This window comes from Schistocerca serialis, chromosome 1, assembly GCF_023864345.2.
Source record: "Schistocerca serialis cubense isolate TAMUIC-IGC-003099 chromosome 1, iqSchSeri2.2, whole genome shotgun sequence".
Taxonomy (NCBI): domain Eukaryota; kingdom Metazoa; phylum Arthropoda; class Insecta; order Orthoptera; family Acrididae; genus Schistocerca; species Schistocerca serialis.
Genome location: NC_064638.1, coordinates 461,531,118 through 461,557,918, shown reverse-complemented (window position 1 = coordinate 461,557,918; position 26,801 = coordinate 461,531,118). Strand labels below are relative to the sequence as shown.

At 44.9% G+C, this 26,801-nt stretch overlaps 1 protein-coding gene and 1 pseudogene across 1 annotated transcript in view; both read left to right on the top strand.

Annotated features, from left to right (window-relative positions):
* Nucleotides 1-26,801, top strand: part of LOC126473331 (sodium- and chloride-dependent GABA transporter ine-like) — a 353,680-nt gene that overhangs the window by 88,801 nt on the left and 238,078 nt on the right. The window lies entirely within an intron of this gene.
* Nucleotides 20,197-20,314, top strand: LOC126426651 (5S ribosomal RNA; annotated as a pseudogene).

Here is a 26,801-nt window from a genome sequence, read left to right as displayed (position 1 = left end):
TCCTGTCCCTTCTCCTTATCGGTGTTTTCCACATATTCCTTTCCTCGCCGATTCTGTGGAGAACCTACTCATTCCTTACCTTACCAGTCCACCTAATTCTCAACATTCATCTGTAGCACCACATCTCAAATGCTTCGATTCTCTTGTGTTCAGGTTTTCCTACAGTCCATGTTTCACTACCATAAAATGCTGTGCTCCAAACGTATATTCTCAGAAATTTCTTCCTAAAATCAAGGCCTATTTGTGATATTAGTAGGCTTCCCTAGGCCAGGAATACCCTTCTTGCCATTGTTAGTCTGCTTTTGATGTCCTCGTTGCTCCGTCCGTCATTGGTTATTTTGCTGCCAACGTAGCAGAATTCCTTAACTTCATCTACTTCGTGACCATCAATCCTGATGTTAAGTTTCTCGCTGTCCTCATTTCTGCTACTTCTCATTAATTGCGTCTTTCTTTGATTTACTCTGAATCCATATTCTGTACTTATTAGACTGTTCATGGAGGGGGATGGATCAAATCAAAATCATCTCTAGCCTACCTCTTCTAAGAGACGCTGCTAACCGTCCGGGACGAAGACGTTTGGTTAAGGGGGTCGGTCATAAGCTCAGCAACGACCACAGAGACTTGTGATGAGACTCACTAATTAAGTCTGGTTTTCTCATTATTATCTTTCCGAATTTTCATCCTGGCACTATTGGTCTATCGTCGTTCTAGTGTAAATGAGCTTTTTTCTGTTGGCATTTTGAGCGTAAACGTGAAGAGTCGGTTTGCCTGTGCATGTCGTGCGCCTAGTTGCCTGTGGATCAACAGCGAATTCCTAAGATCCTTCTCGATATCGGATAGCTTTCGCACTTCGGTCCTTCTGACTCCATTTATGATTATCAAAATTTTCTTGGTTAATCGTGAATCGTTAATAAAATTTTTGACGGTTTTTTCTTGCAATGAAACTGTATCACTGACTGTGAAAATTGCAGCACTCCAAAATCGGAGGGTTTGCGGAGCAGAAGCCTGGTCGTAGAACACCAATATTCACAACTCAGAATGAAGTTAAATTCGCCAATAAATGTTAAAAAATTGAGGGTCAAAACTAGGCAGAGTACTGGAAACAAATATTGCGAAGTCTTGCACGGGACACAAGGTTGCACATAAGACACTGCAGCAACTGGGAGAAGGTCTGTCCATCTCGACACTTTAGAGTACAAAGTTGCAGGAAATGTAGCCACTGTACATCATCGCCGGCACGGCGGCAACGAGAATGTAGGGTCGCAAGATTGCTAATAACACACCCCACGATGACGTTCCGTCTAGTGATAATAGAACGGAATCTGGTGTGTGGCATTCGAGTCGTCCATTCTTCTTTGTGATCTCGAGGAAGTACTTCGCCAGATATCAATCACTCAGTAGGTCGAACCATGGCACGCCATTTCCATAGTATTGCTGTGATGGGTTGAATCCAGTGAGAGCCTCATTTCTTTCCTTAAAATTCTTTCTCGACTCCGATTGTGACCATGTTCCCCGTATCCGTATAGATGCTGAAATATAGACATCGGTGCCTTTATGGTGTCGTTTATTTTCTGACTGATGCTTTTCGTCGAAGATCACGGTGAACAATTCCAGCAAGGGAGTGTAAATTCCCCAGAGAAGTGGGCCATTGGAAATTGGGTAAAGATAGCGATTTTACTCGTACCACTGGTGACCACAACGTATTGCGAGATCTGTGCTGCACCTAGAATGTGTACTCAACTGTAGGCTACTGCCATCAAAGAAAGACGAAATAATTCGAATGTGCTCTGTTCCAGAGAAAACGCATTTACACATTATGACGACAGCTCAGCTATCCCCCCTTTAGAAAATATCTGCTTGATGAACTCGATTCCAGCGAAAATGGTATCTTGAAAATCAATGTTGCAGAGCCTTCGCAGTGTCTTACAGCATGAGGGTATAAGGCAATGTTGATGATGGTCCGTCCGTGGAATGGATATATATCGTCTTTAGCTTGGGCCTTCTAAGGAGGGTTTGGTTCTTTCGGTACCGCATGGACCCCCTTATTCTTTCATTGTGAATAGTAGAACATTCATATCAGGAGATTGGAAGCCGAGTTTGTAAGACGTGGCATAGCGCACGAGTTTATAAATATAAAATACGTCCTTGTAATATGACATTAGTACAGCAGTGAAGCTACCTGACGCGATTCAGAGGTATCGTCAAGAACTGAAGTGACTAGAGCACATCATTTCAGAAATTTTGTAGTCAAGATCGATTAATCGAACATCACTTTGGGAAACTTGCAAGCACAAAAGCAGCGCATCTTCGCTTCACAACAAGCTCCCATAAAACCAACTTAGCCAGCTCAGAATAAATTCATTTCGGCAAAGTATTAAGATTTCGTTAGGGAAGAAAGAGCAGTTTTAATGAAATAGGATATCAACGAAGAGTGGTGGAGCGTTTCATAGAATTTTACATCGGGAAGCAGTACATTTGACAAAAACCATTCAAAGCGCACATATGGTGTGACGCATAGCAGTAGTTGCACTTGCAAGGGAGACCGAAGTGGGCCGCCTCACAGACATGAGGTGAGGTGAGATGGAGGTGAGTCAGTAGTGTGGCCTCGCGCCTCGATTGTCCGCGGAGGCACCGCACTTCGGGACCTCGCACTTGTTTGAGCATGATGTCAGTGTCCGGAACCGGTTTTTCTTCATCACTGTGGTGCCCGCGGCAGGTAACGCAAAGTTGCAGTTACATAACAAAATTACTTGCGAATAGTCGTTCAGTGACAGAGCCACTGCAAGATACTGCTGAATGATTTCTCCTCTAACACTACTTGTTACGTGATGCATCTTTTGATTTTGCATGTTTCAAATTGAGTCACGTTAGATTAAGGATAAGGAAATGGCTCTCAGATCCCTAATATTATCAGTGAAACGAGGCAAGAGAGAATAGTAAACGCATGTATGACAAGTTGGTGCTTTAGAAAAAAGGCTGTAACGTCCTGTTGACGGTGTGGTCATTAGAGCCGAGATAATTTGTAAGTGCTTGCGACTACTACTGATTATCAGTTTGCAGATCAGTTTATATTACGTTAAATTCACAAGCAGTCGGTCATTCTTCACGCCTTGTAGGGCCAATTTAATCTTCATTCATTTGCATAATTCGATACCAGTCTCCCTCTCTTCTTGTCCTTGTCATAAACTTTTCATACCAACTGACCTACTGCACTCAAATCTTGTAGCATGTTTCTTTCATATCCAAGTCTTCGAAAGCTCCCAAAATTTTACCACTCTGTTGCTTCCTTCACTGCCGATCGAGTATCTGCCCAGATGCCTTAGTTCTCCTACAAAATTGACCATTCTTCTACCCATCTACATGAGTACTCTGCAAGCCAGTGCATGGCGGAGGGTATATCGTACCAGTACAGGATGGCAGGAACAAATGGTTCAAATGGCTCTGAGCACTATGGGACTTAACACGTGAGGTCATCAGTCCCCTAGAACTTAGAACTACTTAAACCTAACTAACCTAAGGACATCACACACATCCATTCCCGAGGCAGGATTCGAACCTGCGCCCGTAGCGGTCGCGCGGTTCCGGACTGACGCGCCTAGAACCTCTCGGCCACCGTGGCCGGCAGTGGCTGGAACAATGTGAAAAGCTTTTAAGGATGTTGCACAGCAGATTGTGCTGAGAGATAATTGTTAAGAAAGAATTAGATACATTGCAACGTTTCCGAGGTAATTAGCTTTGAAATAAGCCAATCAGGCCGTTGCGCTCGCGCAAATTCAAGTGATCCGCCAACTAGAATTAGCCCACGAGACTCTTCAGCCTTTGGCTCGAGTTCTAGCATTACTGTATGTACAGTTTTGTCTGGCTCTCTTGTTTGGTTTTAGGAAACCAAACAAAGTACACCTTTGCCGACACCGTCTCTGGCGGGCCGCTTGAAATTGCGCGCGCAACGGTCTGATTTTCTAACTCCAGTGCTAATTAATTCAGAAACAGCGAAACGTATCGATTTTTTTCTTAACAGTTATTTATCAGGACAATCTGCTCTGCAACACCCATACAAGGTTTTTGTACTGTTCGTGACCACCCTTTCCTATAGACTAAAAATGTCTAAATGCCTCTGTACACATACGAGTACATTTCTCAATCTTTCTCATGACCGCTGCTCTAGAAATCGTTGGTGGCAGCACAGTGTCCACACAGTCACCTTCAAAAACAGGGCTTTGTAAATTTATCCAAAGCACTCTCGGGAGAAATACGTAGTCTTTCTACCAAGGATTCCCACTGAAGTTCTCCGACCATTTCTATTAGACTTTCGAATGTGTTACGCCGACCTGTTGCTATACTAGCAGCGCGTTCCTAAATTCGTTCGTCTGACACAGGACCTACGCACATCACTGTCCGTTGTTTAGTGTACTTCTACATTGCCTACTTTCTGTTCGCTCAGTTTTTAACGTATTCTTATAATTACATCATTAGGGCGCTCCCCTCCACCCCGACCCCTCTCTGCTGCTTTTTCCAATGTCTGCATTTCCCTCTCGTGCATTGAAGAGTTGCAGTCACAAACAGACGAACCAAAACATTATGACCACCTGTTTAACAGGCTGTTTGTCATCCTTAGAAGGCAAGACAGCATCGATAATGAGTGACATGTATTCGATTAGTCAGTGACAAGTTTCCGGAAGTATGTGGCACCAGATGTCTATGTACAGATCACAGATTTGCCGTGCATTTCGGACCAGTGGCTTGTGGGCGCGAAGCTGGCTTCCGATAACGTCCCAGATGTGTTCTGTCGGTTTCAACCCAGGTGAACTTGGTGGCCAAAGCACCAACTTGGGTTCACTATCATATTCCCAAACCACTGTAGCATGAAGGGATGTAGGTGGTCTGCAATAACGTTGAAGTTGTCAACAGCAACCGTGGTGCCTTCGATTACTACCTCACGTCCTGTGGAACCTTAGGTGAGCGTTCCTAATAGCATAATCTACGTCTACATCTACATCTACATACTCCGCAAGCCAACTGACGATGTGTGGCGGAGGGTACCTTGAGTACCTCTATCGGTTCTCCCTTCTATTCCTGTCTCGTATTGTTCGTGGAAAGAAAGATTGTCGGTATGCCTCTGTGTGGGCTCTAATCTCTGATTTTATCCTCGTGGTCTCTTCGTGAGATATACGTAGGAGGGAGCAATATACTGCTCGACTCCTCTGTGAAGCTATATTCTCGAAACTTCAACAAAAGCCCGTACCGAACTACTGAGCGTCTCTCGTGCAGAGTCTTCGACTGGAGTTTTTCTATCATCTCCGTAACGCTTTCCGCAGCTACTAAATGATCCTGTAACGAAGCGCGATGCTCTCCGTTGGATCTTCTCTATCTCTTCTATCAACCCTATCTGGTACGGATTCCAAGCTGGTGAGCAGTATTCAAGCAGTGGGCGAACAAGTGTACTGTAACCTACTTCCTTTGTTTTCTGATTGCATTTCCTTAGGATTCTTCCAATGAATCTCAGTCTGGCATCTGCTTTACCGACGATCAACTTTATATGATCATTCCCTCCTAATTAGTACTCCCAGATAATTTATGGAATTAACTGCTTCCAGTTGCTGACCTGCTATTTTGTAGCTAAATGATAAGGGATCTTTATTTCTGTGTATTCGCAGCACATTACACTTGTCTACATTGAGATTCAGTTGCCATTCCCTTGCACCATGCGTCAATTCGCTGCAGATCTTCCTGTATTTCAGTACAATTTTCCATTGTTACAACGTCTCGGTATACCACAGCATCATACACAGAAAGCCTCAGTGAACTTCCGATGTTATCCACAAGGTCATTTATGTATATTGTGAATAGCAACGGTCCTACGACACTCCCCTGCGGCACGCTTGAAATCACTGTTACCTGTACATCGGAAGAGTGACATTGACAAGGAACTCTTCAATCCAATCTCACAATTGGTCTGATAGCCCATATGCTCTTACTTTGTTCATTAAACGACTGTCGTGGAACTGTATCGAACGCCTTGCGGAAGTCAAGAAACACGGCATCTACCTGGGAACCCTAGTCTATGGCCCTCTGACGTGGACGAATAGCGCGAGCTGGGCTTCACACGATCGTCTTTTTCTAAACCCATGCTGATTCCTACAGAGTAGATTTCTAGTCTCCAGAAAAGAAATACTGGCGTTCACGGTGCGCTGCATGTTTTGAGCTCTCGTTCGCTTGCATGACGGCGTATCCGGACACAACCATCGACCTAATGTAACAAGTCCTCCGAGCAACCGACGACTGTTTCCCTTGATTCACGGTCGAATATCGTTCATCCTGTGTCCACTTTAGTCGACGATTACTGGTATCCTGTCGGACTTAGGGTAGTGCAGCATCGCGACGTGGCATAGATTAAAAATTCGTTGGAAGTACACTGTAGAAATATAGAACCATGCTACCTCTATGCCATCCATAATTGCGAAATTCTTGCCGGTGCAGGATCTTGTGCTCGAACCAACCTCTCGATTAAGGCCTATAGATGTTCGATAATATTCATGTCGGGCGGTCTCAGTGCCAAATCATTCGCTCGAATTGTCCAGAATATATTCCAGACCAATAGCGAGCAACTGTGGGCCGGTGACACGGCACATCGTAATCCATTAAAATTCCATAGTTGTTTGAGAATATGAAGTCCATGAATGGCTGTAAATCGTCTCCCAGTAGCCAAACGTAACCATTTCCAATCAATGAACGATTCAGTTGCACCAGAGGACCCGGTCCATTCAATGCAAACACAGCCCACACCATTACGGAGCACCAACAGCTTGCACAGTGCCATGTTGACAACCTGGACCCGTGGCTCCGTAGGGGTCTGCGCCACACTCGAACTTCATCATCAACTCTTACCAATTTGAACTGGGACTCGTCCAACCAGGCCACTGTTATCCAGTCGTCTAATAGAATCCAACCGATATGGTCACGAGCCCAGGAGAGGGGGCTGCAGGCGATGTCATGCTGTTAGCAAAGGTACTCGTGTCGATCGTCTGCTGCCATAGCCCATTAACGCAAATGTCGTCTCTCTGTCCTAACGGATATGTTCGCCGTAAGTCCCATGTTGATTTCCTTGGTTATTTCACACAGTGTTCTTTGTCCGTTAACAATGACAATTCAACGAAAACGGCGCTGATATCGGTCGTTAAGTGAAGGCCGTCTATCACTTTTGTCCGTGGTGCGAGATAATGCCTGAAATTTGGTGTTCTCAGCACACTCTTGACACTGTGGATCCCGGAATAATGAATGCCCTAACAATTTCCGAAATGGAATGTACCATGCCTCTAGCTCCGCGTTCAAGATCTGTTAATCCCCGTCGTGCGGTGATAATCCCGTCTAAAACCTTTTCACATGTATCACGTGAGTACAAATGACAGCTCCGTCAATGCACTACCCTTTCATATGTTGTGTACGCGATACTACTGTCATCTGTGTATGTGCATATCACTATCCCATGAATTTTTGTCACATCAGTGTAGTCACTGTAGGGATAACGTCACGTTTTTGTTGGAACAGAGTTTGCCATCGCCACTTTTCAATGCGTTGTAAGTTTGTGTGGATGTTATGAGCAACTGTAGCTAGAGAATGAAAGAATTAAGAACAAAACGTAACTTTAATTTATATTTACTCATTCCGATACTGATTTCGAACTGGAAACCCTATTTTCAAATATCGTGCATGTGATGACTCATTCAAGGCGTAGGCAGTATTACAAAGAACGATACAACCGCAGTAGAGTGCTCTTTGCAGGTTGTTTAATATGTACGTGTTTCTTTGGAGAACGAAGTGGTATTCGCTTCGAAATTTTTCCGACGAATATTTAATTTAAATTCTTCTCGGGTGCTCAGCCGGGTATAATCGTTCACATTGTTTGACTTCTTATCAGCGTGGTCTTCAGATGATATCTGAGGAATAATTATTGTTCAGTAGTTTCCTGGATTTGGTTGTAAGTCTCGTTGCGAAAATTCGTGCAATATGAGCGACTATACCCTGTTAAATAACAGACAGTAATTTAAATTACCAACTACTATTGTTCGAGGATATAGAACATTCTTATGCAGCCTTTCTTAGAAATATATCCCTTCTCGTGGTACGTTTAGAACACTATTCTGCTGAGGGTTTGGGCGCAATTACGTTTCATCTTAACGTTCGTGGCGTGCTCATTGAAAGTTGTGCATTGTAATTCCCTATATGTTATTAAGTTTGAAGTGTTTTCGGCTTAATATTAAATCGGGATATTTAAGCTTGTTCGTCAGTCTCGAAAGTAACTAGGAAATTTTAAATACAGTAGTCTCTATTTGAAGTAATTTGTGTTTTCATTTCGGAATAGCCTCTGCAAAAAGGTTTGTCAAATTTATGTGAAATGTTATGGGACTTAACTGCTAAGGTCATCAGTCCCTAAGCTTACACACTACTTAACCTAAATTATCCTAAGGACAAACACACACACACACACACACACACACACACACACACACACACACACACACACACACACTCGAGGAAGGACTCGAACCTCCGCCGGGACCAGCCGCACAGTCCATGACTGCAGCGCCTTAGACCGCTTGACTAATCCCGCGCGGCCAACCTCTGCATGCACGCATCTTTTCCCAATGGCAGAGTTTTTAATCTCGGTCACCAAAACTTTAAACATACTTGTTATGACAAAGAAAATCGTCACTATTGTCTAATGAACTGTCGGGGATTTTTGGATTTTTAGACTGCTACACTCTCAACTCAAAACATTTTTATTTTATTGTATCTGGCTGCAACTGCGTAGTAATTAATCTAATAGCCGTTAGTAGTGCTACTCAAAACATTTTTATTTTCTTGTATCTGGCTGCAACTGCGTAGTAATTAATCTAAGAGCCGTTAGTAGTGCTAACCTATACGAGGTCCACCGTTTCAGAATTAGTACTGGCATCCACTTGAAGTACGAGTCACAATAGTAGTACGGAAAAATATGGGATGAATTAGGCGCTTCAGTCTGGAACCGCGCGACCGCTACGGTCGCGCGCTACGGTCGCAGGTTCGAATCCTGCCTCGGGCATGGATGTGTGTGATGCCCTTAGGTTAGTTAGTGGGAATCCTGCCTCGGGCATGGATGTGTGTGATGCCCTTAGGTTAGTTAGGGGGCTGAATTAAAAGCAATATAAAATTAATACCAGAATTGATCAGGTGAAACAGTTTTGTTATCTCTCGGTAGTATAATCATAGAGGGCAAGAGACGGATAATGAAAATGAAGAAGAGTGCATTGACAAAACAGACATTTATGACTCAGAAAAACATCTTAATCACCCAACATATGTATATAGATGTCACAAAATCCTTTACAGAATCACTAGTATGATAGGTACAAAGCTCTATGAAAATGAAAGTTGGGCCCTGGGTGGATTTGAAAGAACAGATTTGAAGCCGCTGCAATGTGGATATGGTGGAAAATAATAAGAATGAGTTAGACAGAAAGAAAACGAACCTGAAATTGTTAAGGGAAAAGTTAACAAACAGAGAAGTTCAGTAAAAGAAACGGAAAAAAGAAATTGGAAGTTTCATCAGACACACAACTTTCATCAAAAACATTATTGAAGGGAAAGTGCTGGGAAGAAAGTGAACGGCCTAGGATTAAGTATTTAGAAGCGATAGGGAAGGATTCCTCTACCGCTCGTATGAAATATAATTATCCGCGTCTACTAGACGACCTCTGAAATAATGTGAAGTTGTGTATATGGCAGAGCGCTGTAAGTATTCGCCAACAACCACTTGAGATATTCCACGGAGCATTGATGCACAACCATCCTCGAGACAAATTTTTCGTCTCAACTTGCCTCTTTGATTTTCGGTATGACATCCATATATCCTAACATTAGCTGAAACACTAATGGTAAGGGCTCAACATTTTCGTTACAGTGCACATATGTTTAAGCTGCATATCCTATGTATCGACAGCCCTTGTTAGCGCCACATTTGTTCGTTGGCGCGCGGTCGGTGGCGGTTGCACGAGCAGCAAAAGCGAGTACGGTACAGCTGGCGTTCGCCTGAAATGTGTCGATTAATTACGTCGCTAACGCAAACATTAGGAAACGTTACAGTTCAGTCCGTTATCACAGCCTCTGTTTGGCATTCACATTCGTTCCCTTATCCATCTCACAACTAAATTATTACCTTTAAATCTAACCTAGAAATCGGTCGATGCTACATGTCAGTCTATCAGCACAACCAAATCGATCAGTTACAGCCGAACGCCAGTTGTACCGTACTCATTTTAGCGAAAAGAGAGTTAGTATCCACCGAGATACTATATGGAAGCCTGGCTCCGTTTTCGGAGCACGGATCGGGACGTGAAGTTAAGAAGTTTGTGGTAAAAGGCACTATTTGGCGGTGGGTGTACGCATTTGCCGCGTAGTACTGCAGACGCTACATAAGATCTGCAGCTTAAGCCAGTTCGTGCATGTTATAAATAGATATTCGTATATATCTGTGACTGTACCAGGAAGATCGTGAAAGGTGCAGAAGATAACAATCAGGAAGCTTATGTGGTTTGAATGTGAAAGTAAATTAGGCTTGTAAATGAGCATAACGTGTGGACAGAGGGGGCCTGAGGACCAACAAATTTCAGAACAGAGTTTATTTTACCAGAAATATGTTGCATTAATCTGTATAATGGCACCCATCCCATATGTGTCAAATTTTATATTGTGTTGAAACATATGTGCTTATCTACTGACGGCAGTAGCACAGAGGAAGCAGCAGCCTGTGCTGAAGCTGCCGGTAGATGATATAGGCCAGTGTCGTAAAACAAATTTCACAGCACCAGCCGAAGTGCAGGAAAAAAAAAGAGAAAACGCGGAGTATCATTCACTTTGGAGTCTCTTATCGATAAAAGCTTCCAGGCATCTTTTGTATGATAACCTTTTTTTCGGCAGGTTTTCAAAAGTAACAAGAAAGCTGTGTTGGTGGGCTCTTGCCTTGCTTCGCAAGTTGTTTGGACACTTTCGTGCACAGCTTTCACTGTACTAAGGCTTGTTTTGTAATGAGAAGAGAGCATGTACCCGTGTCAAACAATCGGAAAGTAAATGGTAAAGCACTTCTGGTTCGATCGACACTGTTTACTATTCCGGTGCAGCTAGTGTGACTTGAGTCGCCAGTGCTGCGCCGTGCGCAAGCGCTGTTTGCTCGCCTTATCTGGCGTCTATCTGCTGTGACAGTGAATCTTTCCTTGGAACGCGTGTAATTTCCCTCCATCTCAAGGCTCCTGATGTACCGTGCCGCGGTAGTACCTTGCACGCATGACAAAAGATTACTGCATCGTGTCGTCCGTATGTTGTAAACCATCGAACGAGGTGACGCAGTAGTTAGCACACGGGACTCGCGTTCGAGAGGGCGACGGTTCAAATCCCTTCCCGGCTATCAAGCTTTAAGATTTCCGTGATTCCCTAAATCCCTCCACGCAAATGCTGAGTGGTTCCTATGTAAAGCGCACGGCCCATTTTCTTCTCCACCCTACCCTATCCAAGTTTATGCTCCGCCTCTAGACGACACGGTTGTCGTTGGGACGTTAAGCTGTAAATCATCCTTCCTTCCTACTTTGTAAAACAGTCATTTCAACGGACGCGAAGTTTAAATTCTGATTTCCGCTGATGTCTGTACGACTATAATCACCGAAAGTTGGTGCAAGGACTAGTGGCAAACTAACTGGCCATTGGCAGTACCTTTCGTTACTCTAGCGACTGGATTAGATGATTCCTTAAAAATAAAGCTGATTCTCATCACTAACCGAGCAGGATGGCGCAGTGTCTGAAGCAGTCGACTCGCATTCTGGAGGTTCGGTTTCCAAAACGCCATCTAGCGATCCAGATTTATGACTCCAATGGTTTCGCTTAAGGTGACAGGTGGCTTGGTTCATTCGAAAGGACACCGTCAATCAGGGCAAATGCTCCGGGTCTGATGACCTCGTCGACGATAAACGTAGAAACCCTAACCGTCGTTCTCATCTTCCTGTCTCGACTTTTATTTGCCGTACTGGATTTCGAAGCTGTAGAATTCCTCACTTATTAAACAACAACTGGCTTGACTCGTTTGTGGACAACGTTCTGTCTAGTGTAGTTTAGTATCTCTGACATATAAAATACCTGACATCGACAACTTTACCATTTTATTATGCTGATTGTTACATTCGTTGGTATTTTGATACTCGAAATATATGGCGTCCTTTCAAATAGTTCTCGTAGTCCATTTATAGTGTACTAGACACTGTGACTACCTGATCGAGCATGACGTTAATCGATATTGGCCACTAGGGTATCTTTCAGTGAATAGCTACTAGCGGAAAAACATTATCCCGTGTAGCAGACATAACGCATTCGACTCCAATGGCGACGCCACTAACTCTCTCTAGTCTCCTGACGCTCGACACAGAGGCAGCCAGTGTGAATGCCTGTGGTGGAACGGGAGGAGGTCACTACGCCTTAGGTTAAATTCAGAACATCCTTGCAATATATAGTGGAGTGCGAGCACGAGAGACAGTAGACTGTGATGCAACAACGGAATGAAGATATCAAAACAATGTGATATCCACCGTACTGGCACAAAAATAAGTTGCATCAAATGGTTCAAATGGCTCTGAGCACTATGGGACTCAACTGCTGAGGTCATTAGTCCCCTAGAACTTAGAACTAGTTAAACCTAACTAACCTAAGGACATCACAAACATCCATGCCCGAGGCAGGATTCGAACCTGCGACCGTAGCGGTCTTGTGGTTCCAGACTGCAGCGCCTTTAACCGCACGGCCACTTCGGCCGGCAGTTACGTCAACTTCTTTGTCTCCATTGGAAGAAGCTTGATCAACATGCTTACATTTGTCAAGTGCAAAATACGAGGACGCGGACGACAAAGGAACTATCGGAAATGTGAATCTTCGAGTCATAGAGATACTTAAGGATAATGTGATTGGTTGGACACTGCCTGCGGCTTTCGGCCTAGTCTTAGTTCTATTCTGTCGCTTGCGCCTTGTCCCGCAGTTACGCAGGGTCGGCCATTGTTAACCGTATTTGGCATGTTAAGTGTAAGGGATGGCCGGATGCCCTTCCTGCCGCCACCCCGTATCCCCCAGGACGGAATTAGTGTACCCCAGCTGTCTAGTGTAAATCGTGAAATAGTGTGAATGTGTTTCAAATGTCTGTGAGTCGTGTAACTGAGGCGGGATGTGGGGACCAGCCCGGTATTCATCTAGTAGCATGTGGAAAACCGCCTAAAAACCACATCCAGGCTGGCCGGCACACCGGCCGTCGTCGTTAATGCGCCGGGCGGATTCGATCTGGAGCCAGAGCGCCCACCCGAGTTCAGGAAGCTGCGCGTTAGCGCTCTCGGCTCTCTCTCTCTCTCTCTCTCTCTCTCTCTCTCTCTCTCTCTCTCTCTATCTCCAGTCGGGAATCGAACCCGGGCCCCTTGGCGTGACAGACTACCGCGCTGCCCACTTTTTTTTTACGCGTATTTTTCCCATTATATCAATTGTAATATAAATAGTAAAGAAAATGACTGTGTTGAAAATAAAAGAAAGAAACTGACGAAAGGGACTCTATCCATCAATACAGCGATTACGGTGCTTGAACGCTAACCACTTTTTTTTCTAAAAAAACGTTTCTCAAAGCCAAAATCAAATTTCTTTTTCCTTTAAGAACAAATTATGAGGAATAAATAAGGAAAAGTTTTTTCTTTAATGTCGTCGTGCGACTTGTAGTTAAAGACCAGTTCTTACAGGAACTCCTGAAGTGTCTCCCCCCACAGCATGCCAGCTCGTCCAAACGTGTCTTCTTATGTCGTAGGCGTGGGTTCTGGGTAGCAGATCTATTCAGTTCGGTTCGGTTAATACAGTTTTCAGCATCTCAGGGCTTGGACGTTCCAGCTACGAGGTGGGTCATCGAAGGTTCTCCGTAAGAAATTGGAAAAATATTGCTTATAGCGTGGGTTGCTATCAGGACGCAGTGTCGTTCGTTGAGATAAGTCCAATATCCTAGCGTAGACTTGTCGCCAGAAGTAAAAAGATAGCGGATCGTGTGGTAAGGACCGGTAGATATAACTGAACTCCAGGAAAAATCGTTGGATGTGATAAAAGGGGGTTGGAATGGTCGATACCAGTACTGGGGCGGACAAGGAGGCCGGCGCAAAGTTGTGAAGCAGGAGGCTAGTAAGGCTCTGCGGGCAACGATGCCAAAGTTTTAGGTGGGAGCTGACGTATAGTGCCTTGACACGAGTCGGCACGTGGATGAGTCCCACCCCGCCACGATCTCGTGGCAGTGCAAGGGATTCATATTGCACCTTGAATAACATCCCCGAGCTGACGAAGGCGCCGAAAGCCATCAACAGTCGTCGCGCCAGGAGATTTGGGACTGGTGGTACTTGAGCCACGTGTGGTATACGGGAAGCATGATACATGTTCACGTATTGCGCGCGTTGGATAACGTCGAGAGCTCGTAGCCGGTGATCTGCGAGACTTGCTCTGATTGTCTGTAGCAAGCGTCTACCATTGATAGTCGCTGAGCGGCGCAGATCTGCTGTGAAATCAAGTCCAAGACATCCTGTGTTGGCGGCGACACTAAGGGGGCAGCGAATCTCCGGCAAGCCCTCACCAGTGAGCAGGACCTTGGATTTTGACTCGTTGAGGGAGCTCCCCGACGCTTCGTCGTAAGTCGCCACCCATGTCAGTGCTGCTCGTACTTCATCTTCACTGCGCAGATATAGTACTATGTCGTCTGCATAGGCTGTACAACAAAAACGGTGGCCGTGCACAGCCATACCTTCCAAACGTTGGCGCATGCCCTGGAGCAGGGGTTCCAAGGCGAAAGCATACAAAATCGTGTAAAGTGGGCAGCCTTGCCGCACAGATCGTGCGATGACCAGGGGCGGTGTTAGGCGACCATTGTACATGATTTTAGAGGTTGCACTACTCAACAGGCGCATTCGAAAGCCTGGCTAAAGTCCAGTGAAGCCAAGGCGCCAGGGAGACGCTGATAATGCGCTAATGCTATCATGTCTCTGTAACGGCAAAGGGCCATACGGATGTTGTTGTCGCCTCCTAGGGAAGTCTGGTCACGGAATGTGACGTAACGTGCGACCTTCTTGAGGCTCGATGCCAGTAGCCGTGTGAATATTTTCATGTCGCTGTTGAGCTAAGTAATTGGTCGATAGTCCTGGACCCTCTATAACCCGCGCTATTTATGTACGGCGATAATAATGCCTTCTAGAATGGCGCTCGGGACCACTGTCATCGGTGACATCAGTTCTTGTGCGATTGTCGTCCACGTGGAAGCCAACAAATAGTGGAAACTTTTATAAAATTCGATGAGTATACCGTCAGGTCCAGGAGATCTGTTATCGGGACCCGCTTTGATAGCATCTACCACTTCATCCGTGGTTACGTCGTCTTGGAGGTCATGCACTGCGTCCTCCGGAAGAGTGTTCGTAGTAAGCCGAGCGACTTCTGTGATCAGTGCTGCAGAATGCGGTACGGCTGCGTATAGCCCGGCAAAATGAGCATGGAGAGTACGACCGATGCTTTATTGGGTGTCGTGCCGGCGCCCTTCCACATCAGTGAGGACTTGGATCAGAGCTCGTCGTCGTCGTTGTCTTTCCTGAAGGAGGTGATTCATCGACGGACGTTCTTGAGGAATTCGATTAGAAGCTCGAGAACGGACTACAGTGCCTTCCAAGTGACGCCGCATGATCACGGAGATCTGCGCCTTCGTGCGATGGACCATCGACTGCCGGACTGGCGAGAAAGGCATCGTCGTACAGTCACGTAGTATGGTGTAGTAGAAGCGCAGGGTATTAGTTTGCCACGTCTTTAATTCCTTCCCATAGCTCATCAGTCTTCCTGAGGGTCGGCTTTGCACAGGAGAGCCACCATGATAAGGTGGAGTCATAGGCTTCTCGACGATGGTGGCAGCGTGCCCACGCTTCTTCGACCATACGGCGACAGTCTGAGGAGGTCAGGTGAGCGACATTGAGTTTCCACAGACCACGACTATGCCACACTTGCTGTCGGGCGAGAGTGACGTCACAGAGGTACGCATCATGGTCTGAAAAGGCCAAGGGCCAGACTTCCGCATGACGTGTCCCATCAGCAAGGGAGCGGGTAACGTAGATGCGATCTATGCGGCTTGACAAGTGAGAGGTGTAGAATGTATAGCCCGGATGAATTCCGTGGAGCTTCTTCCATGTGTCAACAAGTCGTGGACGGTCGGTGACCACTGAGAGAGATGCACAAGGGGAATGTCGCGGGAGTTGGTCCGCGGACTCTTGTTTCGAGTTAAAATCCCCACCGAGTACCAAATCGTCCTGCGGACCGGTGAAGAGGGGTGTGACGCTTTCGGCAAAAAAATTTTGTCGGTCATGACGGCGGCCAGTGCGGACGGAGCATAGATATTAATAATACGCACGCCGAACAGTATGAGGGCCATACCTCGCGCAGTGGGGAGGTGGATGACGTCCTCTGCAGGGAGTCCGTCGCGTAGCAGGATGGCGACGCCGCTACCGCTGTCGGATGCGGGGGAAACATGGGCGTTGTATCCGGTGGGAACTAGGAAGTCAGCCACAAACACCTCTTGTAAGAGTGCTATATCCACATCCGCAGAGTAAATAGTGTCTCGGAACATGGCCAGGTTTTGGGGGGCACGAATGGTGGCAAGATTCATCGTGGCGATACGATATTGCTGTGTACGGCCATCCTCAGTATTTGCAGAATGTGCGGTAGAAGTAGCCGGCAGGTGGAGACCCGCCGGTGGTCCCGCAGTGGTGATTATTACTGGCGGGGCGCCAGCCCTAGTGTCGCCGTGGTGGACTCCTGTGCAGACACGCTGGCAGTCTGTTCCACTTCGTCTTCAACGTCATCGGCCCAGGAAGCTGACGACGTGGACATGTGACGGTCACGTACTTCCGGAACGGGTGTTGTGGATTCCGCAACATGAGTGGCAGGGGGACCGCCGTCATCATTCGTTGACAACGGCGAGGACACGTCCCAGGCTGGGAGAGGAGGCGTCACAGGAGGGGCGCCTAATGCTGCCACATCGCGTGACTGGACGCAATGTGGGAGATCACCGTCAGACATCAGGTCGACATCTCGCGGGGCCGTCTGAGAAAGGGCGTCATCGGAAGGCGTTCGTCGTCGTTTCCTGTGTTTGCGAGGCGACCGCTGTTTTCTGATGTGGCCTTCTGAATCAGAATGTGGTCGCCCGTCATCTGACGCCGAACACGTCTGGACAAAGGCAGACGTCGGCACGACACCGAGGTCGACGTCCATGGTTCCAACAGGAACATCGGTTTCGGTCTGCAACCCGGACGGTCCTGAAGCGATCACTGTAGGCGACGCCGTGCTAGTGTCGTCGGCGCGTTGTGCTGCGGCGGGTGGCGTTGACGATGCTGCTGGCGCAATCGGGATTGGTACGACGGGGTCTTGTGCAACCTTGGCGTAGGTGATGGGTAAGGACGTGACCATCGAAGCCTGGGTCTCTTCACGTAACGGCGTCCGTATTAAACGGCAGTGTAAGCATTCGGAACGTCCATGTCCCTCCTGGCCACATCCTGCGCACGTTCGTGGCTGCCCATCGTACATGACGATGGCCCTCACACCGCCAATCAGCAGGTACGATGGGACATGTTTCGTCAGCTCAATTTTTATTTGCCGGACGCCATTTAATACGCCGGGGTAGGTCGTAAATGTGTGCCACTTCTCCGCGACGTGACCCAAGACGGTGCCATATGGTTGGAAAGCGGCAATGACCACATCCTGAGGTACCTCAAACGGGAGCTCAAACACCCGCAATGTCCGGAGGCCGAATCCAGCATGGGCGACTGTCACAGCACCCATATGTCCATCAGAGTGTTTAAATTTTAGTCCGGTAGCATGACGGTGAATTATGTCATTGCAAATTTCCTCCGGCGACATCTTGATGTAGACAACACTTCCAGTGATGGAAAAATGTATGCCGATTACGTCCTGGGGGTTCAAACGTAGATCCTCACGTATGAACTGTTCGACTTCGAAAGCTCTGGGTCGTGGATGTTCGGTCTGAAACGTTACTTTGATCGTTGCACGGCGGTACGAGTGCGCCATGGAGTACGTTAGTACTGGACTCCATAGACACAAACACCGCGACGCGGAAGTAAACACCGCCGAGAGCGGAGCGTCGGACGGCGCGCGGAGCAGCTCCGCACGCTAGCACGGCTGCGAGCCGACTGACTGGCTATATGGCGCGTTTCAGCCTAGTCTAGTCTTAGTACACTACATAATTTTAAATTCTTCGCCGCAGCATGTAAATAATAATGAATTATCAATAATATAAGATAGTGTTATCAAGCTTTATATCAAACGATAGTATGCATTCTCATTTAAAATAATTTGCCACAGAGAGTAGAGTTTAATCGTGTTTGGTATTGAATGAAGCAAAATCTACTCTCATGCTGCAGTGAAAATGGAGAAAAATGAAAACAAAGATCATAGTGACTGCCAGAAAAACTGAAAGTAGCAAGTGAAAATAATGTGCGATGTCTGACCGACAATTAATTGACGCAAAGGCGAACTTTTAAGACTGATCCATTTAATAGTTTGACTTTTTATCGTCATAAAAGACGTCAGCGTTTTTTTTAGAAAAAACTTATCAACTGCAAGTGATATTAGATAGAAGTGGTATTTCTGGTCTTCGTGAGAAGGAAAACGGCTTTTGACGAAAACCGCAGAACAGACTTCCTTGTACGAAATAGTTATCTGACTAAGCAAAGTTGAGAGATGCGTAGTTTGATGCATTTAGCGACATAGCCAGACAACGAACGTATCGACGTTGAATGGAATTATCAATCATCTCTGTAAATCAGTTAATGGTAATGGGATTATTAGGGAGTCACGACATAACTAGTGATTTTAAAAAGTCTTACAACGCGTTGATTTTGCTACTGATTCCATTAGCACGGGTATCAAAGTTAAAAATTAACAACATTGTTCGAATAATGTGCACATCAACTGTAAGCATGTGTACTGATGTGTGTGTTTCTTGACATGATAGGCAGCCTAAGAACTGATATTCGAAATATTAACTGCTGTATAGAGTGCGATATCCAAAAAAAAAAAAAAAAAAAAAAAAACCACAGAGACACGAAAAGCAGATATATTATGATTCAACGGGAGATGCAAGCATAAAGTATTTTCATTACTAATAGAATGTAAGTTCGGCTTGCCGTGTTGCGACTTCCTAGCAAAACAAATGAATGTTTCATGAAATTTCGTGTAGTTTATATCTCTCTTACTAATTAAATGTTTCTTCTTTGTGGGCGTTGTAAGTATTCTCTCTGTTTAATTAACATTCGTTCTTCAATCACTCAAATTTTGTATTTCTTTTATTAAAAAAATTGGAAATTGCAGCTTTATTCAAGGAGGTTGTGAATTCATTCTGTTTGTTCGCCGGTTTGATTTTTCACTTTACAGTTACTGAAGCAGCTACTCGGTACAGAACAGAATTTGATCCAAATTTTAATTATCTTTTTTAATAATTAAGAAATATTACCCTTGTCGCCCTACATATTAGTCCTCTAAGTTGGTGGAGCTGTCTGCAGAAGTCTACATATTTTTCGTCTCAAAATTGAGTGTTACTAGCCATGGTCCTATTGGAGATGGTTTGCCGTAGCCTTCGACCGATCTATGAACTGACTTACCCACCCGATTGTAGGGGGGGTTACAGTTTAACGTGGATTCCGAACCACTGTGCAACTCGGCATGTTTCACATTAGTAAACATTGGCAGACGTGATAAGTGAGAAAGTCGGGTCAATAAGTGAAGGATTGACCAGGTATGGGACTCGATACCTTGGGATTTATCTTTACTAGTGAGACACCAAGCCTAGCCTCTAATCTAACTCTCTCGTCTCCCGTCCATCGTACAACCAACGATGCCAACAAGCTTCATGATTGTTCTACTCATGAAAGACTGCGCTTAAACAACTGTCAAATCTGTCCCTCTGTTATTTTTCTAGTGTGCTAAAAAATCGTTTTGCACCTCATGCGAGGCCAAAATTGTTTCTATGCGATCAGTGACCTAACTATTAAAATTAGAAAGTGTGTATACGTCTTGAGGCAATGCAACTCACGGCGCGCAATTTACCCAGTCTGTAGTCGTCCTGCGGGCAACGGCCTTGCCGCAGTGGATTCACTGGTTCCCGTCAGATCACCGAAGTTAAGCGCTGTCGGGCGTGGCCGGCACTTGGATGGGTGACCATCCGGGCCGCCATGTGCTGTTGCCATTTTTCGCGGTGCACTCAGCCTCGTGATGCCAATTGAGGAGCTACTCGATCGAATAGTAACGGCTCCGGTCAAAGAAAACCATCGTAACGACCGGGAGAGCGGTGTGCTGACCACACGTCCCTCCTATCCGCATCCTCATCTGAGGATGACACGGCGGTCGGATGATCCCGATGGGCCACTTGTGGCCTGATGACGGAGTGTTTATTCGTCCTGTATTTGAGAATGAGAGCACTTACCGACCTCTAACAAACTTAACTCATAGTTTCAAACCTCGTAGAATCTTTTTCTCGTCGACACCCCCTGCAAAATAATGAAAGGTTAAAAATTTATCTCTTACTCAAACTTCAGTATACACGTATACTACTGACAGTACCTACAGAATTAGTGTACGACCCACGGTTGAGGAGACGTGACGTTATAAACACTGAGATGCGTGAAAAACTAGCTTTTCTTAAATCGTAGGCAAATTACCCAGATTATAACTAACTAGGGCGGAGAGGGGGGGGGCAGCGCAAGGGGTATTGATCTGTAACAAATCGTGACAATTTTGATAGAAAAGAAAAGGTAAGCACATTAAATAAAATATGGATACCAACTTTGGTCAGAACAGTAATGGTCGATTATTTTTTAATCTACGAAGATGTCACCGGCGAGAGATAATCACGCATTCGGCTCGCGTGACGTATTGTGATGGCTTTCATATAATTGTATTAATTCAGAATCAGTTTAAGCTTTCGATATAGTTGCTGATTTATCTCCGAAGATGTCTCCTGTTGATGGGCGCAAAAAGTGATTAAATAGTTTGTATATAGACCACGGCCTCCCAACACGGAAATTTTAATTGAAGTAAACACAGGACGTGAAAGCCTACATTATGTTACAATGGTACAAAATTTCCCCTGTACTGTATCTTTTAACTGCTGAACAATTGCTACCTTCTTTAGTAAACTATTATATCTCCAAAGATAAACTGATTCTTACTATTCTTCACAAAGTTTAATGTCGACGAACTTCTAGTACGCTTGTACAGACAATAAGATGACTACATCATACGTATAAGGTAACCAACTCTGTTAAAACATTGCCTCTGTTTTCAACATAGAGACTTTATGCGCTCGTACATACCTTCATTCATTTAAACAGACCACAAACGCATTACTTGAAGTAGATGTAGGGAGAAAAATTAATCAGTGGTGAAGTTTAACTATACAGTATGACAGACAGTGAATTTATATATAAATAGAAATTGAAACGGTTGTCTGAATTTTATGATACATGAAGAATTCTGATAATTTAACCTGCTAATTGTTCTGACTGACATATTAAACAAATTCTCATTTACCAGGATGAACTGAGCACAACAAAATAAAACTTACCGGTACTATATACTTTCTGACATCGCTCGGTAAACACACACTTTTAGGAATGGTTATGAGTAACAAGAATTTCACTGTGATTATGTAAGGGTGTTGTATATACTTTTCGGATGTCAAGAAATTTCTGTTCGTCTGTATGGCAACAAACTAGTTAACTTCCTACGTCGACAACGTCAAACGGCTGCGGCACATTGCTGCATCTCTGTTCCTCTTCTTTAGTCCTATGAGGTAAAGAAAAAAAAAAAAAAAAAAAACCAAAAGAGAGATGGCGCTATAGACTTACGCTGTATGCTGTTTTGAAGCCAGTTGGCGGGGCCTGCCGCCATCTTAAACAGCCCAAAAATTCAGCAGACTACTGTTTACGATAGCTTGTTCATTATTTCTGTCGGTTGCACGCAACAGCTGTTTTAAATACTAAAAATTACAATGCTTACGTTCATAACATGGTGTCAGGAAGACAGTTTCGAACGTTTTTCTGTTCTCGAATGTATGTTTGCTCTACTAATACGACACATGCGACCTCGTTAACGCAACTGGTTTGTTGTTAATATACTTTGACAAAACAAGAAGAGAAGGATGCGATTTGAAAAGGATACTTTCGTAATCCATTTAATTCCACTTTTATTGTATTTATATCGATAGCAAATGAAGCTGGAACTCCAAAACCAATGTTTGTTTGCTTAATGGTACTACTTCTTCTTAGTTACATTTTGAGCTTTCAACTCGTGTGCATAACATTTTTAATGTTCACGTTTGCAAAAAACTTAGCTACCTGTTCTTTGTTAGTCCATAAACGTATGCAATGACGAAAGAAGCAAGGAACGCTATATATCTTGTGCATTTCAACAAAGTGAATGGTTATTGAAATGTGAAAGATATGGAAGGGGCATTCGAAAAGTTTTCGTTTGATGGCATTGGTGCAGGGTATATTCAACATAGAGCGACTCCGGCGCCGGTATATAAACACCGACATGTAGGTCAGAGCATTCTTGTCTTTCCTATGTGCGTGCGGTAAATGCCTCCAAACAGGACCAACGTGCTGTTATTCTTTTCTTAGCTGCCGAAGGACAAACACCGGTAGACATCTGTAGAGAATGAAGAATGAGTATGGAATCCCACGATTGTCGAAACACGCCGTTCTGGAATGGTGCGCCAAGTTCCGTGCTGCTTTATAACAACACACGTCCCCCATACTATGTATTACAAAATACTCGTACTCTCATAAAGAATTCACATACACTATGTGACCAAAAGTATGCGGACACCCCCAAAAACATATGTTTTCCGTATTAGGTGCATTGTGCTGCCACCTTACTGCCAGGTACTCCATATCAGCGACTTCGTGAGAGTGGGGCGCTCCGCGGAACTCGCGGACTTCTAACGTGGTCAGGCGATTGGGTGTCACTTGTGTCAGACGCCTGTACGCGAGATTTCAACACTCTTAATCATCCCTAGGTCCACTGTTTCCGTTGTGGTAGTGAAGTGGAAACATGAAGGGACACGTACAGCACAAAAGCGTACAGGCCGACCTCGTGTGTTGACTGGCAGACCGTGGACAGTTGAAGAGGGTTGTAATGTGTAATGGGCAGACATCTATCCAGACCATCACACAGGAATTCCAAACTACATCAGGATCCACTGCAAGTACTGTGACAATTAGACGAAAGGTGAGAAAACTTGGATTTCATGGTCGAGTGGCTGCTCATAAGCCGCACATCACGCCAAACGACGCCTCGGATGATTAAACGGTGGGAAAACGCTGTGTGGAGTGACGTCATCTGCCAGCTTGTGTAGTGCCAATAGTAAAATTCGGAGGCGGTGCTGTTATGGTGTGAGCGTGTTTTTCATGGAGGGGGCTTGGACCCCTTGTTGTTTTGCGTGGCACTATCACAGCACAGGCCTACATTGACGTTTTAAGCACCTTCTTGCTTCCCACTGTTGAAGAGCAATTAGAGGATGGCGATTGCACTTTCAACGCGATCGAGCACCTCATAATGCATACCCTGTGGTGGAGTGGTTACACGACAATAACATCTCTGTAATGGATTGGCCTACACAGAGTCCTGACCTGAAGCTATAGAACAAATTTGGGATGTTTTGGAACGCCGAATTCCTCCCAGGCTTCACCAACCGACATAGGTACCTCTCCTCAGCGCAGCACTCCGTGAAGAATGGCCTGCCATTCCGCAAGAAACCTTCCAGCACCGGTCTGAACGTATGCCTGCGATAGTGGGAGCTGTCATCATGGCTAAGGGTGGGCCAACACTGTATTGATTTCCAGCATTACCGATGGAGTGCGCCCCGAACTTGTAAGTCATTTGCAGCCAGGTGTCCGGATACTTTTGATCACATAGTGTGTGCATGGACAGAAATATGCCAACCAATACAAAATGGACTTGCACTCGAAACAAAGGACGACGACTGAATCAGAGAATAATGGTAATTAAAAAAAAGGTATTAAGAGTGAAATATTCCAGACAGATCCTTCCAAATTTTTGGTAACATAGGAGGGCGGGACCACCGCCATACTCGTAGATCAACGTCTTCCAGTAAAAGCACATCATTTTACTGAAGGGGACTGATAGTGTCTGACGGAGTGAAAATTTATGACAGAAGGGGGTTGAACACGAACGCTTGCCTTTGTGTGCCGTGATCTTAGCACTGAGTCATTCATAAGATGCCTCCTGGTCCAAATTAAAGAATACAATCTGACACTACCCCTCTATTTCCGAAATATATCTTCTTAATTGTGTTTTGACGCGAAACAATGACACATCATCTCAGTTCATGCCAAGTGTTTAAAATAGAGCTTAGTTTCATCCTAGGAGGACATTTTGTTGCTTTCGTATTAGTGTGTCTTCTGAAGTGGCAGAAAATGCATACAGAGCTTCTGGCAGAGGGACAGACGGTCGGTGCGAGGTCAGGAACGTGTTGCTGCAATGGCCGGCCCAGATCCACCAGTCGATTAACCTACATTAGGGCCAGCTTAACTAACTGCCCACATTCGCAGTTACTAAAGCGGTAGCCTGTGGTGTTTTTCCGGACGGCCATTTTCTGCGAACATAGCAAACAATGTCACAATGCTTTCCGAAATCACACATTACAGTACAGGTAAGGTATTCTTGAATTTTATGTAAACATTACGGGAGCATTTGAAATACATAGGTTTCCCAGGAGGAATGGTCAACATTCAGGAATACTACAGCGACGATCATTCGGAGAGAGGGAAAAAAAAACATTGAAAATGGGCTTTAAAATTCATATCTTACGAGCTGCGAGCACTTGTTCACTAGAGTAGATGTTTCTCACAGTAAGCCGGCCGCGGTGGTCTCGCGCTTCTAGGCGCGCAGTCCGGAACCGTCCGACTGCTACGGTCGCAGGTTCGAATCCTGCCTCGGGCATGGATGTGTGTGATGTCCTTAGGTTAGTTAGGTTTAAGTAGTTCTAAGTTCTAGGGGACTGATAACCACAGCAGTTGAGTCCTATAGTGCTCAGAGCCATTTGAACCATTTCTCACAGTAGCGAAGATAAGTGTTCATAGCTTTCAGGGAATACACTTTTGCTTCGAGTAATTGCCCCTGTCGTATCCTGAATAGAGACTGTCCCTCCTGGAACAGCATGTGTATATATGGGTTATATTTTAATTCTTACACCGCAATTTGTCTTCAGGTGCATTGCAATGTACTTGTTTCTAGTAAAATAGGTGTTCTGTTATTCCTGTGTGTGTATCTCAGCATATGAAGACGAAGGAAGATTAGATTTTATCGTTCTGTCGACTTTTGATGTTTTCACAGACGGAGCAAAGGCTCGAATTAGACGGGGATGGAAAAGGGTACCTGTCGCGTCTGTTGCAAAAGACCGGCCCAACATCCGTCCTACGTGATATAGGAAAACGTAACTTGGAATGGCCCATAGAGGATTTGATCCAGCGTAAACAATGTGCGTTTTTATCGGGTATAAAGGAGTGAACACATTCAACTACGTGTCCGCATTCTCCTAGATGATGTGCATAGCATTTGGTTTTGATAGCCAATTGGGGTGATTTCTTGCTTCCAAATTAAGGAGACGATTTCAGCAGAGAGAGAGAGAGAGAGAGAGAGAGAGAGAGAGAGAGAGAGAGAGAGAGCGACCTTCTGGATTATAGCAATGTATGGTGTGGTAAGTCATATGGTAAAAGACTAAGCCTGATGAAACACTTTAGACTGTTGTTAGCTTCCTAAGAAGCGCAACATTCTGCTATGTGCTCGAAAACTATCCACGCTGATACCAAATACCTCGAAGGTAATAAATTGTTAGTTACTGTACCGCAGAAGTTGTTGTTAAAGAAAGCACTGTTTAAAAAATGTGCAGTCGCCTGCAAACAGAAATGAGACAAGTAAGGTAGCTACTGAATATAGAATAGGCACGAAAATAGTCCTGTAGTTTACATCGTGAAAGCCAGTTTAGTTACACTTATTGGGTTCCGGTAAATTAGGACAAATCAGTTTAGAGTTTATATTAGCTACTGAATTAACGGCATTCACTGTAACATTTTCGTGCGAATATATTCTCGGTAAGTTTTGTGGATCACAGCTCATAAAGTGTCAGCGAAAGAACTAAAGATACTTAGAGACAGCCGCTGCTGAAGTAAAAACAAAATAAAGAAATCAATGCGCAAAGTAGTGGGTTACGGAAATACTAAGGAATGAAGAGATACGCTAAAAGTTCATACTGCGGTAACGAATAGCTCAGCAGGAAGTTCCCTGGAAGAGGAATGGACATATCTAAAAAGGGCACTCACAGAAGTTGAAAAGAAAAACGCAGGTACAAAAAGTAGCTGCGAATAAACCATGGCTAACAGAAGAAATACTCCAGTTGATCGACGAAAGAAGGAAGTGCTTAGCTGTTCAGGGAAATTTAGGAATACAGAAGTACAAGTCACTTAGAAATGAAATAAATGGGAATTACACAGCAACTAAGGCGGAAGACTACATGAAAAATGTCAATAAATGAAAAAAAAACAACCTTCGGTGTAGTTAAAAGCAAAGGCGGTAACATTAACAGTGCAATGGGAATTCTACTGTTAAATGGAGAGAAGGGAGCGGATAGGTAGAAAGAGTACACTGAAGTC